The following is a 19,902-nucleotide window of genomic DNA, read 5'->3' as shown; positions in this document are numbered from 1 at the left end:
TGTTGGGTATCTACTTGGATACTAAACAAAAAGGATGGGCAATTTGGGACTTAGCCGACCAAACTGTATCCTTATTGGCTTAACCATAACTCAAAATGATAGTATAACGTGATGGAATGTCATGATGGTTGCGGTGTTGCCTGTTTAAACTAGCCCCACCCCCCATTGTTTTAATCAGAGAACCAAGGCAAACAGTGAAAAGCCGGCTACTGGAACAAACCCAAACATCAACTCAACATCATCAGAGATCAAGATTGCCACCATCAACATAAGAAGCAACAATGGAAAAGAAAAGAAGTAGTAGAGGAATTGTATAAGTACCAGATTAGCATGATAGGCCTAACTGAAACAAAGAAGATAAAAACAAGTGACATCTTTCTAAGCAACAAATACAACGTTATATTCAGGAAATAACAATCAGGGAAAAGAAGGAGTAGCTATAATATTAAACACTAAATCTGAGGAAAATCTTCATGAATGACAGGCAACATCAAGTAGAGTGATGTGGGTAAATATCAGAATGGGGAACTGGACAATGAGACTAATTTGTGCTTATGATCCCACAGAAAGTTCTAATAAGGAAGAAGTGAAGGAATTCTTCAAGGCATTAGAGAAAGCAGCTGACACAATGAGAAAGGAAAAGTTGGTCCCTTGCTGGAGATCTAAACAGCAGAGTAGAAAATGAATACTAGACATATAAAATGTTTTGGGAAAATTTGGAGAAAAGGCAGCTGGAGTAGATGACATTTGATCATCATCATCATCAAATTCCTGCCATGTACCCTCAAGGGATGTACAGGATATGATAGTACTACATGAAAAATTTACACCATTACTAACTTCTTTTCTACAATTTTCCTCCAGATCAGTCTGTTACTTGTCAAAACTCCAATGTTATCAGATCTTATATTTCTGTCGTGTAAGCCACTTTGAATAATCTTGGGCTTCCTCTGGGTAGTTTTCCTGCCAACCTGGCAGAGAATACTTGTTTTGGCAATCTTTCCTCGCCTATTCTATTTAAATGACCATACCACCTGAGATTAGCTCTGCTAATGCATTCCTGGATGCTGACAATATCATATGACAATGACATTTGACCAGAAATGCTAAAATATGGAGGTATAAAAGTTCTTCTGAAGTATGGTGGCACTGCATAATTCAGAATTTCTGAATCTGCTGATTTTCTGCTCAGGACATGGACTGGTTATTACTAACACCATGTTCCAAAATAAAAATGACACAAATTCAGATGGAGAGATGATGCAAGGAATAAAAAAAGTCTCACTGACTATGTTATTGTACACAGATGTTTTCTCACTGGTTCAGGACACAAGAGTATACACATGATTTGAAATTTGAAGTGATCACCATTTAGTGCTGAGCAGGAAAAAACTGAAATTCATATTGAAAAGCAGGGCATGTAAGAAATTTTGAAACAAGTCAAAGCTGAACAGCTATAAAATGTGAAATGTAGACTGAAATACACAAACATTATTCAAGAAAAACTGGAAGAGTTTGAAAACAAGAACCAAACCTTGAAGGTTCAGTTGCAAACCCTAAAGAAAACTTGGACTGATACAGCCAGAGAGGCATGTGGATAGAAAAATCAGAACTCCATGGTGAACTCGGGAAGTTAAAGAGACAGTCAAGTAAAAGATGAAAGCATATCGAAAGTTCCTGGCAAGTAAGTCACCTTACACTCTTAGAGAATATACAGAAAAATGTAAGAAAGCAAAGCATTCTGTAAAATTAGCTCAATTTTACAGAATGGGAAACTCAAAAGTCATGGGAAGACTTTGGTAAGAATATTGAAAATGAATATCAGGAAGGTGGAAATATTATGGAGGTATTAAAAAAAGCTCAGAAATGGAGAAAATAGTACGTAAAAGGAGTTAGAGATAATAAAGGGGACATGAAAACTGCGGATAAAGATATTTCTGATGTATGGAGTAATTACTTTGAAAAATTACTAAAAGAAATGAGCAGTTACAGACAGCATGGTAGTAGAAAACACTCAAAAGGAATGCCATCTGGAATATATATCTATACTTGAAGCAGAAAAAGCTGTCACAAACCTGAAATGTGGAAAGGCAGCAGGAGTAGATGACATTTGACCAGAAATGCTAAAATATGGAGGTATAAAAGTTTTTCTGAATTATGGTGGCATTGCATAATTCAGAAGGCAGGATCAGAGGATCAAATTCCAGATGATTGGAGTAGAGCACTCATAGTACTCCATCTATAAAAAAGGGAATAAAACTGAATGTAAGAATTACCCAGCAATTTCTCTGCTGAGTGTTCCTGGTAAAATTTATGAAATGGCTAAGAAAATTTGTGGAGGAGAAGCTCGGAGAAGAACAAGCTGGGTTCAGACCAAACAACAGAGGTTATCAATATCATTTTTGAAAATTATGGAGTCAACTACCATGTTTGAATGAAAACTTTAGTTTAATATAACTAAAATCTACAATTCGACATTTCGACCTTTATGTCAAGGTCATCTTCTGGAGCATACAACTATACACAGAAAACAAGCTACACTACAATCAAACTGGTTTGTTAAAGATACTGACCAACCGCTACAACAATTGTTGGCCTGACCTCTGGTGAAAAAAAAAATATAAATAAATAAAATAAATAAATAAATAAATTATACATCAACGCTAGAGTCCTATTATTAGTGTTATCTGTTGGTTGTAGAAATACATTGGGCGCAACAACAAGTAACTATCTATATACATATAATAACAATATGTTATATACCTGTACATTCCAGCCAGTTGGTATGGAATGGCTTCTCATAATAGTTGTAGACTGGCTAGAGTCCTGACTTATGCTGGATCTTATATATTAGGTAGGCTGAATGTGTGCCATCCAGATCCTTGGAATTTTCATGCCTTCTTTGTTGTTGATATTTGGATGATTTATCAAGATTTTGCAGGCTTCCTTGAATTTCCTTTCATACCAGGTTTTTGTGTGGTGTAAAGAGCGGGTGCTTTTCCAGTTGATTTGGTGTAAGGTGTTGAGCGCGTGGTCTGAGAGGCCTGCTTCACCATAATGGTTATATTTAATGTGTCTAATGTGTTCTTTCTGGTGTATAGGGATTGTCCGTCCTGTTTCACCAATGTACGGTAAGTTACAGGTGCAGCGGATGCTATAGACTCCAGGATGTGCTAATGGGAGGAGAGGATCCTTAGAGGAGTTGAATATGGTTTTAAGTTTAGTGGGTGGTTTAAAGGTGGCATTGAGGTTATAATGTTGTAGGATTCTATTGATTTTTTCTGATAACCTTTTAATGTATGGGATGGCTATGGTTTTACTGTAATCTAGATTCGTTGTTGTTGTTGTTGTTTTATGGAGTATTTTATTAATAGTATTTTTGTTATAGCCATTATTTATGAATGTGTCGCTGATGATTTTTAGTTCTTGTTTCAGTGCTTGCTGGTTAGAGCAAATTGTTGTAGCTCGGTTTTTAAGGGTGTTAATGACTCCATATTTTTGTGATGGGTGGTGGTATGAATTTGCATGTATGTATTGGCCAGTGTGTGTCGGTTTTCGGTAGACTGTGAAGGAAAGACTGCCTGAAGGAAGACGTGTGACTAGTGTGTCTAGGAACGGGAGTGAATTTTGATTTTCGATTTCGATGGTAAATTGTATGCGTTCGTGTTGTTTGTTTAGGTGGCTAAGGAATGTGTTTAGCATTTGTCGCCCGTGTGGCCAGATCGCGATCACGTCATCAACGTATCTGAGCCAGACTGTCGGTCTTAGCATGGCGGAATCAAGCGCCCTTTGCTCAAAGGTTTCCATGTAGAAGTTAGCAATTGGGGGGGGGGGATAGTGGTGAGCCCATGACTGTACCTTCTTTCTGTAGGTAAAATTTGTTTTGCCATACGAAGTACCCGGCCTTTAATACGTGGGCAAAGAGGGCCGTAATGTCGGGCAGAAATTTGTTCTGTAGTAGGAGAATTGTGTCATTGATGGGGGACATTAGTGAAAAGGGCAGAAACGTCAAAACTGACTAATAAGTCGTCTTTGTCGAGTGTTATGTTTTTAATTTTGTTTATAAAGTGTTGTGTGTTTTTTATGTAGGAGGGGGAATGACCTACCAACTCCTTGAGTGTTGCAGCTAATTTCTTGGCTAAGTGGTAATTGGGACTGTCTATTCCTTCCACGATTGGTCGAAGGAGCACATTTTGTTTGTGTATTTTCGGGAATCTGTATATTCTGGGGGGGGGCGTAGTGGGGTTTGAGTTTTTAACTGCATCTGGGGGCCAAGAAGTGACGGACTTGAGTAGTTTCTCTGTTTTATCATTTATCCTTTTTGTTGGGTTATAATTTACAAGCTTATATGTGTTGTTATCAGCTACTAGTTGATTCATTTGAAGTACGTATGTTGACCTGTCAAGGACAACAGTGGCATTGCCTTTATCTGATTTCGTTATTATTATTATGTTTTGTTTGGCTTTTAATGACTTAATTGCTGCTAATTCTGTTTTTGTGAGATTGTTCTGTATGGTTTTCTTAGTGTTTAGGACATTACTAGTTTCTAGTCGTATTTTATCTGCGATGTTGCTAGGTAGGGACCTGATGCCTCTTTCTATGTGGTAGATAAAATCCAATTTGTTTACCTTTTTTAGGTGCTATTGAGTAGTTCAGTCCTTTATTCAGTAGCGTAAGTTTGCCGTTGTTCAGGGTGTGGCTTGATGGGTTGATTACGTGGTTCTTGCTTGTCGGTGGTTGGTCGCTCCTTGTCTCCCTTGTTTGTTGTTCATTGTTGGTGTTCTGATTGGATGGATTCCTGTGATTGGCCACCATATTTTGCCATTGTTTCAAACTGTGGAATTTGGTCTTGAGTTTTTCTTTATTCTTTTCCAGGGTATATTTGGTCGAATTGTCCGTAATTCTTTCAAGTACTTGTAGAATGTTTGGATTAATATAGTTCGAGAGTTCGGATTGCATTTTTGAAACCAGATTCTGTGTTGTAGCTAGGTTTTGGCGGGCTGTTTGGATCTGTTCTCTGAGCATTGCTTTTTCTGTGTGGTCATAAATACGGTGTGCCTTAGCATACGTAAATTTCTTTTTTAGCCTGATGCAGATAGGAATGAGGTTACTGTCTCTGCATCTCTTTAAAAAGGCCAGCCGATTGATCAGGAGGGAAATACAAATCTTTAACTTACCATAGCGATTGCAGCGCTTGTGGGTATCATTTCCATGGATGATCTGAATGCTATCTTTTAGGCCTGCACGGTGATCCGAATGCATTTTTGAAAATTATGGAGACAACTACTGTGCTTGAATGAAAACTTTAGTTTAATATAACTAAAATCTACAATTCGACGTTTCGACCTTTATGTCGAGGTCATCTTCTGGAGCATACAACTATACACAGAAAACAAGCTACACTACAATCAAACTGGTTTGTTAAAGATACTGACCAACCGCTACAACAATTGTTGGCCTGACCTCTGGTGAAAAAAAAAATATAAATAAATAAAATAAATAAATAAATAAATTATACATCAACGCTAGAGTCCTATTATTAGTGTTATCTGTTGGTTTGTAGAAATACATTGGGCGCAACAACAAGTAACTATCTATATACATATAATAACAACATTTTATACCTATACATTCAAGATTTCGCAGGCTTCCTTGAATTTCCTTTCATACCAGGTTTTTGTGTGGTGTAAAGAGCGGGTGCTTTTCCAGTTGATTTGGTGTAAGGTGTTGAGTGCGGGGTCTGAGAGGCCTGCTTCACCATAATGGTTATATTTAATGTGTCTAATGTGTTCTTTCTGGTGTATAGGGATTGTCCGTCCTGTTTCACCAATGTATGGTAAGTTACAGGTGCAGCGGATGCAATAGACTCCAGGATGTGCTAATGGTAGGAGAGGATCCTTAGAGGAGTTGAATATGGTTTTAAGTTTAGTCGGTGGTTTAAAGGTGGCATTGAGGTTATAATGTAGGATTCTATTGATTTTTTCTGATAACCCTTTAATGTATGGGATGGCTATGGTTTTACTGTAATCTAGATTGGTTTTTGTTGTTGTTTTATGGAGTATTTTATTAATAGTCCTGAATCAAGCTTGATTCAGGCCAAATAGAGGCCGTCAGGATCAGATCTTCACTTTAAGACAAATAGTTATCAATATCAGATTTCCACTTTAAGAGAAATAGTTGAGAAATCTTGGCAATGTAAAAAGAATCTGTATTTAAGTTTGTCGATCTGGAAAATGCATGTGAAAAAGTGCCAAGAGGAAAGCTGTTCAAATGCTCTAGTTATATGGTATAAATGGGACATTGTATCAAGCAATACATAGTCTCTATTTGAGTTGTAAATGAGCAGTTAGAATTGAAGGAGGTACAGAAAGTTGGTGTGATGCTAAGTCAGATGTGCGACAAAGGTGTGCATTATGACCACAGTTATTCATCATCTGTATGGATCAAATTATGAAGAAAAGCAGCATGCTGGTCTCAGCTGTTTACTTTATGAAGATGATGTTATACTTCCTTATTTCCTTCAATTCTAACTGCTGCCTTAACACTTAAATATAGACTATATACTGCTCTGTATAATGTTCCATTTTCCCCATATAATTGTAGTGTTGGAGTAGAGCTCTCATAGTACCCATATATAAAAAGAGAAATAAAACTGAATGTGAGAATTACAGAGGTATTTCCCAACTGGGTGTTCCTGGCAAGATCTATGCAAGTATACTTGAGAAACAGTTGAGAAGAATTGTGGAAGAAAAGCTTGGTGAGGAACAAGCTTGATTCAGGCCAAATAGAGGCCGTCAGGATCAGATCTTCACTTTAAGACAAATAGTTGAGAAAGCATAGGAATATAACAAAGATCTGTATTTAAGTTTTGTCGATTTGGAAAAGGCGTATGACAAGGTACCAAGAGAGAAGCTATTCAATACGCTACAGTTATATGGTTTTGTCAATGGGGCATTATATCAAGCAATACTTAGTCTTTACTTGAGTTGTAAGTCAGCAGTTAGAATTGAAGGAAGTACAGGAAGATGGTTTAATGTTAAATCTGGTGTGAGAGAAGGATGTACGTTATCCCCTCTGTTATTCATTATCTATATGGATCCAATTATGAAGGAAAGTGGTATTAAACATGATATCAGAATTGAAGATGTTAATGTCAGCTGCTTTATGCAGACGACTTCTAAATAAATCCGCTACAAGTTTGCAATATTCTCCGACTAAATTGAATAACTGTTGTAATAGATATGGTATGATGGTCAGCATTAAAAAGACAAAGACAATGAAAATAGGTAGAATTGTTGAAAATGTCAACAGTGTTGTGAATGGGGAGCCTGTGGAATAATTAAAACATTTCAGCTACTTAGGCACGATTTTTAGTGAAGATGGTAAATTAAATATGGAAATAAACAACTGAATCAACAAAGCTGGTATGGTAGGAAGTCAATTGAATAAATTCATATGGAATAAGAGAGAAATTAGTCGGAACACTAAATTAGCATATACAAGACAGTGTTCAAACCAGTTTTAACTTATGGGTCTGAGAGCTGGGTCAGAAGTAAAACACTTGCCCAAAGACTAGAGACCGCAGATATGAGAGTCCTGAGAAAGATTAGAGGCGTGAAGAGATGGCATCAATGGCAATATCATAATAAAAATGAGGATATTAGGAAAGAACTTGACATTGTCGGCATCTAGGAATGCATTAGCAGAGCTAATCTCAGATGGTATGGTCACTTAAACAGAATGGGTGAGGAAAGATTACCAAAACAAGTAATTTTCTCTGCCAGGTTGGCAGGAAAACGACCCAGAGGAAGACCAAGATATAAGTGGATTGATATGGTACAATGTGCCTTAGACGATAGAAATATAAGATCTGATAATGATAATATTGGAGTCTTGACAAGTAACAGATTGATTTGGAGGAAAATAGGAAGTTAGTAATGATGTAAATTTTTAATGTAGTGCTATCATATCCTGTACACCCCTTGAGGGTACATGTCAGGAATTTGATGATGATGATGAATCACAATACAATAGCCAACACCAAACCGTAAACCTGGAGGTGACCGGTGTGGAGGTACATACCAGCAACGCTGGCAGTATCAAGATCTATGCTGCTTATAATCCTCCAAGCATTCCTCTGCTGATAACAGATCTGGATTCCATACTTAGATCAAATGACTCCATAATAACAGCAGGAGACCTAAATTCAAAACACACAGCTTGGCTCAGCTCTACAATTAACACTAAAGGCTACACTCTATTCAACTATGCAATGCTCAACTCTACTGACCGGACCTACCGAGCCCATTCACCCACTTCAGCCCATCAGATAGTTCGGATGTGCTAGACATAGTCATTTTTAAAAAATTAAGATACCAATACAAATTGGAATCAGTTAACGAATTATCTTCTGACCACAGTCCCATAGTGCTTAATCTAGGTTCATCAGATCAATTCTTTCCTCTGCACACATTCATACCATGGAACAAATTAGCCAAGGTTCTTCCATATTATATTGGTCCAGTGCTCAACATCAGTAATAAGGAAGAGACAGACTCAGCAGTAAATAACTTAACTATACAAATTCAGAAAGCAACAGACTCAGTCAGGCAATCTACTGTCTTCCACCCACCCAGCTGTATCCCAGAGAAAATCATGGATCTAATAAGAACAAAAAATAGAGCCAGAAAGAGATACCACAATACCAGGGCCCCACAAGACAAAACAGTATTGAACAACCTAAACAGACAGGTATGTGAAGCTGTTCAAAAACACAGAACCCGTCAATGGGAAACCAAATTGGCTAACATCGATACTGAAGATCACTCGTCTGGAAATTCTTAAGAGCCATCCGCACCAAAAAGCAACTCATACCCCCTATACAAACCAAGAAACGGATAGTTCACACAGATGAAGAGAAAGCTGAAGCACTAATTGATAACCTCGAATCTCAGTGCAACCCATCTTATGCAAATCTAAATATTAACTTTATATACAAGATTCACCATCATGTCAGGACAACTTTACGACATCAAGGCCTTCTCTACAAACTCATAAAATTTAACTTGCCAATCAAGTTAATAAAAATACTTAACTCATACCTGAAAGACAGATATATGCAGGTTAGGGTCAGCGAAACTATCTCATCCAGATCAGGGTCTTGGCAGGTGTACCTCAGGGCTCTATTCTGGCCCCTCTCCTGTTCTTAATCTATGTAGCAGACATCCCTCTGAACCTGAGAACAACATTCACTACATTAATGGCAAGATCTCTGAGCCCAAAACTGGCAACGAAGACTTCAAGCCGGTATACATATTTTAGAGAGGTGGCTGGCAGACTGGAGGATCCAAGTAAACCCCCAGAAAAGTTCAGCCATACTGTTTACAAGAAAGAAAATCCATAATATGGAGGACATTCATCTTTTGGGAGTTAAGATTCCATGGCAGACAGAAGTTAAATATCTCAGAGTGATTCTGGATAGAAAGCTTCTATTCAGCAATCACATAAGTTACGTTACGTTATCTCAAAGACATCCAAAGTCATAGCCCAGCTCTACCCTGTGATCAACAGACAAAGTAAACTGGATACTCAAACAAAATTAACAATTTACAAGATGGTTATACAACCAATCATCACTTACGCATCCCCCGCATGGAGTCACACAGCGAACTCAAATATTCTAAAACTACAGAAATTACAGAGTAAATGTCTGAGGATGATTGTAGATGCCCCTTGGTTTATTAGAAACTCCTAGATTCATACAGAAGTCAACATCCCTTACATCTCCTTCTTTCTCCTAGATCTAGCTGAGAAGTTCTTTACCAAGACAAGCAACCACACAAACCCACTGATCAAGGAAGTTTCGGAATATAATGAAGTGGAAAGCTACAAATACAAAAGGTCTAAGTCTATCTTAAGTTCAGCTGAACACAGCCCTCAATTTCACTGCCCTCACTGGGCGAGCATATAGCTCATAAACACTCCATTCATAGTTCTTTCATTACAGACAAAGGGGAATATGAAAAGCAATTTTGCTTCATCCATCTAGCAAGAAATGTTATTCGTTATTCGAGAGAATCAGTATCTTCCGGACACTCACGGAGAGCTAAAGAGCGTAGCCGTCTGTCTAAAACAAAACACAGTGTCATTCTCGATATGCCATTATCCTTTATCGTTGTTGTATTATTATGAGAATTAAAACCATGCATTATAAACACAGTTATGTGACACATCGGAGCCCGACGGTAGGGCCCTTTTTGATGCCAGGCCTGTGACAAAAGTCTCAGATGTCACCCCTCTTGGCGGCCCTGCCCAAGATACTTGGAATGAAATATTTACGAATTAAATAGTCATTACTGTTTAATCACTGAAACACACTTATTCATCACTGAAATGAATAAGTGTGTAATCACTGAAACACACTTATTCATCACTGAAAAACACACGTACTGTTAGTACGTGTGTTTTTCAGTGATGAATTCACCACAGGTTTCGTTATATAAAAACATATTATATTCCAGGTTTTACAGAACAGAACGTGGAAATATATGAAAGATATTGTGACCTATATGATAAAGATCCGTTTTCATCAAAAATAACTGACACAGGAGAGGAACTTATAACAGCACTATCTGAAAAAGGAAGTCGACAATGGGCAGAGAAAATTAAAAGGTTAGATATGAAACATAGTAGCAGGAAAGCCTGGCTCTTACTCAAAAAATTATCTGGTGATCCCACAATAGAAACAACCAACGGTAATATAAACACAAATCAAATTGCAACTCAGCTATCTCTGAATGGTAAACCAAGTACTGAAGGAAAAATACCACAAGATTACATTAAAAAAAGTTAAAAATTGCCCTAAAAGCCTTAAAATAAGGAAAAGCTGCCGGCATAGATGATGTCAGAAACGAGATACTAAGGAATCTGGGAGAAAAGGTTGTTAAAATTTTTCAACTTTTGTTGGAAATTTGCTAAAATACCCAGTATATGGAGGCAAACGAAAGTAATACCTATCCTGAAACCAGGTAAATCTGCTGAGAATCCAAAGAGCTGCATGCCTATAGCTCTCCTATGCTCAACGCTGAAGCTGTATGAGAAGTTAATCTTGAACAGACTAAGTCCAGAAATAGAGAAAGTGCTGATAAAAGAACAGGCAGGATTTAGACCAGGAAGATCATGCGCTGGACAAGCTTTGAAAGGGAGGAGCTGTATTTATAGATTTGAAAGCAGCATATGACACACTAAAGCTTAGAAAGCTTATAATCAAAATTTACAGCATGACAAACAGATATCGGTTAGTGGAGATATTTAAGTCACTGCTGTTCAGCAGGAGATTCTTCGGAAAAAAAGCAGGAAGATAGCCTGTTATCACCTGCTTTAAGACTCCACTGAAATTCTACTAGCCTTTGTTTAAAATACATTTGCTATAACATCAAGCCTGTGTATTGTGGAATATTCATATAATCCTCAATTTGAAGACAAAATAAACAAAAGGGACATCCATTTTTGCTTTTAATATAAGTTCCATACATGAGAAGTTTCAGAAACTATTCTAAATCATTATTTTGTGGACAATGAGCTGAGAGAGGGGAAATCTGTTGGTGTTCTTTCTGAATATACTTCGGAAAATACTTCATGATGAAGGCTGTTCCCCCAGGAGAGAAGGGCAGCTTAACTGTCAACAGCTATCATGCAGCATTTGCTGACACTACTGTACTCTTAGTAGACTTAAGGAAAATGCTAAATGATAGTTCAACGAAACACATGGTACTGATGTGTGTGTAGGGGGTTGGGGTTTGATTTATGGCCAAAGCAATTCAGGCTATGAGGCCAGTGTCAGTGTATCTGTTAATTGTGTGTATTCTAATGGCCAGGTTGCCTGTTTTGCAGGATGAAAAACCAAGGGGAAGTAAGCATAAAGCAGAAATAGGCTGTGATGCAGCAGCTGGAGTTAGTCATGAGTGAGAGAGAGAAGACTGCTGATTAGTTAAATAGCCATCTTCTAAGATCTTCAAAGTTTGGCAGATTTGAGATTTATACACATTCAACAGTGGAGGTGAAAAGTATCGTCTTAAATGAACAGACTTTGTTCATTTAAGAATTGTCTTAAATGAACACAAAAAGTTTGTAAAGGATACAAACTTTTTGTGCCAAGAAAGGCTGAAGGTAAATTTAGCTCAAGACGAGGGATATGAGCTAGTATGGAAAGCTAGAATTTATAAGAGGTGGAACTAATAATAGATTTAGTTTAATCCTTTATCCCAGTGAGAGCAAACAAAGTTTGCGCCTGAAAATATCTTCAGGACTAAATATATAGTGTTGTACTATCTTATCCAGTAAGTAGTGCAACACCAAGGCAACTCGTGGCAAAGGTGGAGCAAGCTACCAGGCACTTCTAACCCAGTATCTCCCATAATGCAAAACACATTTCCTATGTGGATATGTATACTGTTATGCATTAAAGGGATTGGCCATCTACCCAGACTAGTTTCGACCTTTATTGAGGTCTCTTCAGTGGGAGCCAGGCCCAGAGCTGGAGATACCAGGCAGAAGCAGTAGCAAGTCATCTGTGCCTATGGGAGTTGCCAAAAGGTTTATCACCTTTTTTAAAAATTACTCTGGATTTAGAGAAAGCTGTTGAAAATTTATTTATCACTAGGTTAGACTATAATATAATAGATTTAGTTTAATCCTTTATCCCAGTGAGAGCAAACAAAGTTTGCGCCTGAAAATATCTTCAGGACTAAATATATAGTGTTGTACTATCTTATCCAGTAAGTAGTGCAACACCAAGGCAACTCGTGGCAAAGGTGGAGCAAGCTACCAGGCACTTCTAACCCAGTATCTCCCATAATGCAAAACACATTTCCTATGTGGATATGTATATGTATATATGTATACTGTTATGCATTAAAGGGATTGGCCATCTACCCAGACTAGTTTCGACCTTTATTGAGGTCTCTTCAGTGGGAGCCAGGACCAGAGCTGGAGATACCAGGCAGAAGCAGTAGCAAGTCATCTGTGTCTATGGGAGTTGCCAAAAGGTTTATCACCTTTTTTAAAAATTACTCTGGATTTAGAGAAAGCTGTTGAAAATTTATTTATCACTAGGTTAGACTATAATAGATTTAGTTTAATCCTTTATCCCAGTGAGAGCAAACAAAGTTTGCGCCTGAAAATATCTTCAGGACTAAATATATAGTGTTGTACTATCTTATCCAGTAAGTAGTGCAACACCAAGGCAACTCGTGGCAAAGGTGGAGCAAGCTACCAGGCACTTCTAACCCAGTATCTCCCATAATGCAAAACACATTTCCTATGTGGATATGTATACTGTTATGCATTAAAGGGATTGGCCATCTACCCAGACTAGTTTCGACCTTTATTGAGGTCTCTTCAGTGGGAGCCAGGCCCAGAGCTGGAGATACCAGGCAGAAGCAGTAAGGATTAAACTAAATCTATTATAGTCTAACCTAGTGATAAATAAATTTTCAACAGCTTTCTCTAAATCCAGAGTAATTTTTAAAAAAGGTGATAAACCTTTTGGCAACTCCCATAGGCACAGATGACTTGCTACTGCTTCTGCCTGGTATCTCCAGCTCTGGGCCTGGCTCCCACTGAAGAGACCTCAATAAAGGTCGAAACTAGTCTGGGTAGATGGCCAATCCCTTTAATGCATAACAGTATACATATCCACATAGGAAATGTGTTTTGCATTATGGGAGATACTGGGTTAGAAGTGCCTGGTAGCTTGCTCCACCTTTGCCACGAGTTGCCTTGGTGTTGCACTACTTACTGGATAAGATAGTACAACACTATATATTTAGTCCTGAAAATATTTTCAGGCGCAAACTTTGTTTGCTCTCACTGGGATAAAGGATTAAACTAAATCTATTATAGTCTAACCTAGTGATAAATAAATTTTCAACAGCTTTCTCTAAATCCAGAGTAATTTTTAAAAAAGGTGATAAACCTTTTGGCAACTCCCATAGGCACAGATGACTTGCTACTGCTTCTGCCTGGTATCTCCAGCTCTGGGCCTGGCTCCCACTGAAGAGACCTCAATAAAGGTCGAAACTAGTCTGGGTAGATGGCCAATCCCTTTAATGCATAACAGTATACATATCCACATAGGAAATGTGTTTTGCATTATGGGAGATACTGGGTTAGAAGTGCCTGGTAGCTTGCTCCACCTTTGCCACGAGTTGCCTTGGTGTTGCACTACTTACTGGATAAGATAGTACAACACTATATATTTAGTCCTGAAGATATTTTCAGGCGCAAACTTTGTTTGCTCTCACTGGGATAAAGGATTAAACTAAATCTATTATAGTCTAACCTAGTGATAAATAAATTTTCAACAGGTGGAACTAATATTTTTTTTTTTTTTTGGTAGCACTGAAGGTGACTAGGTTTTCATCTTCAATGAATAACAGTATGGAAGTCAGTGTTTAAAGCATTAATAGTAGAAGACATTGGAATATTTGGGCAAAGCTAAACTTATTAAATAAGTAGAAGGAAAAGAGTGTAGTATCATCTGCAGAACTATGAACAAAGTTTGTGATAAGTGAAAGGTTGTTTGTATGTAAGGAAAAGAGGGTAGAAAATATAAACATCCTAAGGCATTCCTGCACTGGTTGAGAAATCTGAAGAGAGAGAAAGAATGTCATCTGCCATTATATGTGGTTAACAACCACAGGAAAAAAAAAACTGGCAACACGATTACAGAGAGAGGAAGGTATAAAAAATTGGTCTACCTTTCCCCGAGGATTAAAGATTTATTAGAAAAAAACTAATCTTACAAAAAAATAAAAAGGAGCAGTGTAATATCATCATGATAATACATGACGTCATATCAAACCTGCCATAAATGGACTAATGCTATATCTTGTGAATATACTTCTTCTCTTCCGTCTAAGACGGGTTAAGTCTTCTCTTGAGCAGGATCTTCCAGTCTTCTCTATTCCTTGCTGTTCGAAAAAGTTCCTTATATGTTCTGCATCCTGAGATGTTCTTTATTAATTTCAGCCAGGTAATTCTTGGTCTTCCGGGTCTTCTTTTTTTTTTCAGTTGGAAAAGTATTGATTAGGACATTAGGAAGTCTGTCTGCATCCATGCATACAGTGTGGCCAAACCATCTCAGTTGTTGTTTTCTATTTTTTTCTATTATTGTCATTTTATACAATAATTCTTGTCTGACTGTGCTGTTTGTTTTCTTTTCTATCCAACTTGTTCTATTCATTTTTCTTAAGCATTTCATTTCAAATGCCAGCAGTTTTTTCTCCTCTCTTTTCTTAACTGTCCACACTTCTGCTCCATAGATGACTGTTGGTATATTATTGCTTCATATAATATGATTCTGGCTTGCCTAGATATCTTGTTTGTTTTCCAGATTTTCTGTAATTTTCCCATGATGGTCCATCCTATCGCTATTCTGTGATTGATTGTTTTGAGTTCATCTATTGTTTCTGTTAGTTTTGATCCAAGATATATATGAAGTTGTCTACTTCTTCTATTTGTTCTCCACTTAGGGTGGCTGAGATGGTAGTTCCGTTCCTCCCTATTTTCATCACTTTTGTCTTTTGTATATTTATTGTCATGTCATATGTTTTACAGGTTTCGTTTAGCTTATCAACCTTTGCAGTTCATTTGGGTTCTTGAAATAAGGACGAGATCATCCGCATATTTGATATTATTTATGTTCAAACCATTGACATTGATTCCAGGCTCATTGTCTATTACCTTCTTTACAACTTCGTCTAGCTATATGTTGAATAGGTATGGGTTTAATGGGCTGTAAAAATTCAATGTTGCCAAAATAAATTATCTAAAAACATCGACTTTTTACAGTAGGAATTCACCTAAATTTTCGTGTAAAAATGTATATTTTAGTTCTCTGTGTAAAGCTATCTATATAAAGAGCAAAATAAGCCCAAAGGGGAATTAACTCGCTCATTGTTTAAGAAGGGATATAGAAGTATTGAAACCAAGACCATCACCCGAAATTCGGCATGTCTTTTGAAGATTGGTTGCAAGATCCATCGCAGATGACCGTCAAGGTCAATATTGAAAGGGCGCGGCACGAATAAAAAAAAAAAAGCCCATAGGCAAGATTTAGGCAGTAAAGGGAGGAAGTAAGATTGTCAGCGTATTTTCGAGAAACGTTATACAGGGCTCTCCAAACTACTAGCAAGACTCGCACGGGGATGCTAGGGGTCCCAAAAACTTAATCAAAGGTGCAGGGACTCTGGTGTATAAAAAGGTTGGTTCGAAGATGATAAAGGCTTCCTTTTCTTCATCCTGAGTGAACCATCCATGAGAGAGGACCCGAGGTGTAAGTTCCGGAGGGGAGGGTGAAGAGACCCATCCACCGAAGTCGTTCTAGTCACAGCCGAAGATATCCGGAGGCGATAGTTAAGGAGAAATCTTGCTATAAAGGTTCTGTAGTCGAATAAGTGCGACCAGGCCTAAGCAGAAATCCTTTGCCAGGAAGTTCAGGAACACCTACCCTATATATCCCGCCTGCTGCTACAACTATTCATCGGTGCCTGGTGTCGCTTCGAGGAGAATTCCAAAACACGGAACGGAGGAGAGAAACCCCACTCAAGCGCCGGAATAAGGAAAGAAGGATGGAAGACACATACAAGATAGGAAGAGACCCATGTGAGTCTACATATTCATTTATTGTTTATGAATTAAGAAAGAATTCCCTATCGCACTGTTAAATTGTCTAGTTTAAAGAGATAATGTTTAGAGCAAATGTGTGTAATCGCAAAATGAGTGAAGCATGAGCGCAGTTAATTTCCCTTGGAGAAAATGTTGAGCTGTTGAAATTTCTTTAATGAATTATAGGTGTACTTACAATTGAATTACACATGTAAGATAGGAAGAGACCCATGTGAGTCTACATACTCATTTATTGTTTATGAATTAAGAAAGAATTCCCTATCGCACACTGTTAAATTGTCTAGTTTAAAGAGATAGTATTTAGAGCAAATGTGTGTAATCGCAAATGAGTGAAGCATGAGTGCAGTTACCGTATATTATCGCGTATAATGCGAAAAATTTATGGTAAAAAATACTACTTAAAGTTAGGGGTTCGCATTTTATGCGGATCTTAAAAAATAACATCTTATTAGACTTGCACACACAATATATACTACCTAATGCCTATGCAACCAAATCTACTTGACCCACTCGCATTCGGCGACCAAGCGTGCATCGTATCTGCGCATGCGCTCTCCGTCGCCGAATGATAGAGCACAGTTAGGTATATCGGTTTAATCACAGTTCATTTTAAATATTATTCGTTAAACAAACCTAGCCTGAAAATGAGCCAACAGAAACGCAAACGTTCATCTTTTGAAGCAGGATTTAAATTGAGTGTTGTGCAGTTTGCAGAAGAACATAATAATAGTGTTGCTATGAGAGAATTTGGTGTAGCAGAGAGTAATATTAGACTGGCGTAAGCAAAAAGAGTCTTGAAAAAATCCCCAAAACGAAACGTGCCCGTCATGGAGATGTAGCATCCTTTCCAGAACTCGAAGAAGAGCTAAATGAATGGATTTTGACACAACAACAAGATGGCATTATAGTAACAAGAAATGCAATTCGTTTTCGAGCTCTACAACTCAAGAATGATAAATTCAAGGACACACCAGGTATTCATCTTTTCTTGCTTTGCCTGGGTGGTGCAACAGATTTATGGAATGCAAAGCATTAACATTACGACACCAAACAAAAATGGTGCAGAAGTTACCAAAGCAGCTTGAAGAAAAAGTGCAGTCCTTCCATAAATTTATCATAAAATTACGGAAGTGTCACGGATATGAACTTTCCCAAATTGGCAATATGGATCAGATGCCCATGTACTTTGATATGCCTGGGAATCGAACAGTAAACTCAGATGGTGAAAAGGGTGTCTTCATAAAAACAACGGGACATGAAACGCATTTTACCATTGTTCTAGCATGCATGGCAGACAGAACCAAATTAAAGCCAACAGTGATATTTAAAAGGAAGAAAATTCCGAAGCATATGAAATTTCCACCAGGTGTAATTGTTTGGGCCAATCAGAAAGGTTGAATGGATGAAGAAAGTGTACAATTGTGGCTGGATCAAGTATGGAACATACGTCCAGGTAGCTTGTTACGTCAACAAAGCATGCTAGTCTGGGATATGTTCTGGCCACATTTAACAGAGGCAAGCAAAGAGAAAGCATGTGAGCTACGTACAGACCTAGCAGTCATACCGGGTGGTCTAACTTCCGTTTTGCAGCCGCTTGATATCAGCTTGAATAAGCCATTTAAAAAACACTTACGTGAAAAATGGAGAGAATGGATGTCATCTGGTTTGGTGAAGATGACAAAGGGTGGGAATTTTCAGAAGCCTGAAATCACCCTAGTCACCAGCTGGGTTAAAGAAGCATGGATTCGATACCATCTGAAATGATTCAACGCTCATTTCTTAAATGTGGAATAAGTAATTCAATGGATGGAACCTAAGATCACATCATATACGAAAGCAAGGATGACGCACGACAAATTAGAGAGCATGAAGACGATGACGACAACTGCTACACTGATGACGCAATCCCTACAGATGAATTTATAAATGAAATGTTTGACGACTCAAAAGATAAAGAAGAATTTAAAGGATTTTGACATTTTGTTTTAAAATAAATATTTCTTTCGTTAATTCGTCTTGTATTTTGACATTTTTGACTGTTTTTAAATAAATATTTCTTTCGTTAATTCGTATTTTATTATTTATAATGTTATGGAACAAGATTAACAGATCGCATTATACGTGGACATGGCATTTTAGGGCTAGTTTTCAAACAAAATTTCTAGTTCGCATTATACGCGATAATATATGGTAATTTCCCGTGGAGAAAAGATTGAGCTATTGAAATTTCTTTAATTGATCATATATGTACTTATGATTGAATTTTGTGATAGAGTATGTTCCTGCTATTGTATCACTGGAATGTTTGAAACTCAATGAAGTGGATTGTATAAATATAATTGCTTAGATTATGATTAAGTGTTTGAAAGAAATGAGATTCTGAGAGATATATTTGTATACATGTATGTTGTATTTTGATTGATGCTAAATTAGGAATGTCAAGCGCAACTAACGATTTCATGTTATAGGTATAACTTCCTGATATTTGTATGATAAAGTATTCTTGTTGAAGGTCCAACTAAGTAAGTGTGGGAGAATTTAATAGAAACCAAGTTGAGTGATTGAGAAAGACTAAGAATTACCTTTTATAAAATGAATCTTGTGATTTCAAGTGATATGTATAATTATGTGATCAGAAATTAAACTTGTTGTTATTGTTGATAAAAATAGTTGTCCGATTTAATCTTTTGCAATGCAATGATTATAAAAAAAAAAAAATTAAAACACTATTTTGGACCTGACAGCGGAACCCTGTTGATTAGTAGTGATTTATGAGTAAATTATGCCATGACTGCAAACCTTGGCTAAAATAGGATATAAGTGATTGATTGATCTAGTAGGGAATAAAAACTTTCTTTTGCCTGTAGGGGAATTTCAGAGGCACAGTCTTCAATCAAATAAATATCTGTAGATCCCAGGCAATAAAAATTATACTTAAGGTAGAACAATAAAGAAGGGAAATAATAGAAAACGAACATTATATAAGCTAAGATATAAGATCAATAAAGATAAACAATACCGAGATTATTAACAGTATATGTGTAATTAAAAATAGAAATGATAAGACTGGTGACATATTACAGGGCATCCTTGCATTTCTCCTTTTTGGATCTCTATGGGTTCTGTTGTGAGTGTGTCCTTTTAATTATTGCATCATTTGTCTTAGAGTAATATTTTATCAGAAACTGTATTATATATTTGTCTATTGCTTTT

At 37.2% G+C, this 19,902-nt stretch overlaps 1 protein-coding gene across 1 annotated transcript in view; it reads right to left on the bottom strand.

Annotated features, from left to right (window-relative positions):
- LOC150107834 (transducin beta-like protein 2) overlaps nt 1-19,902 on the bottom strand; it is a 261,182-nt gene that overhangs the window by 226,287 nt on the left and 14,993 nt on the right. The window lies entirely within an intron of this gene.

Source organism: Typopeltis vanoorti, chromosome 4 (assembly GCF_054136105.1).
Source record: "Typopeltis vanoorti isolate ZY-2024b chromosome 4, IOZ_Tvanoo_1.0, whole genome shotgun sequence".
Taxonomy (NCBI): domain Eukaryota; kingdom Metazoa; phylum Arthropoda; class Arachnida; order Uropygi; family Thelyphonidae; genus Typopeltis; species Typopeltis vanoorti.
Note: the sequence above shows the minus strand (reverse complement) of the source record. Positions and strands in the feature narration are given on the sequence as shown.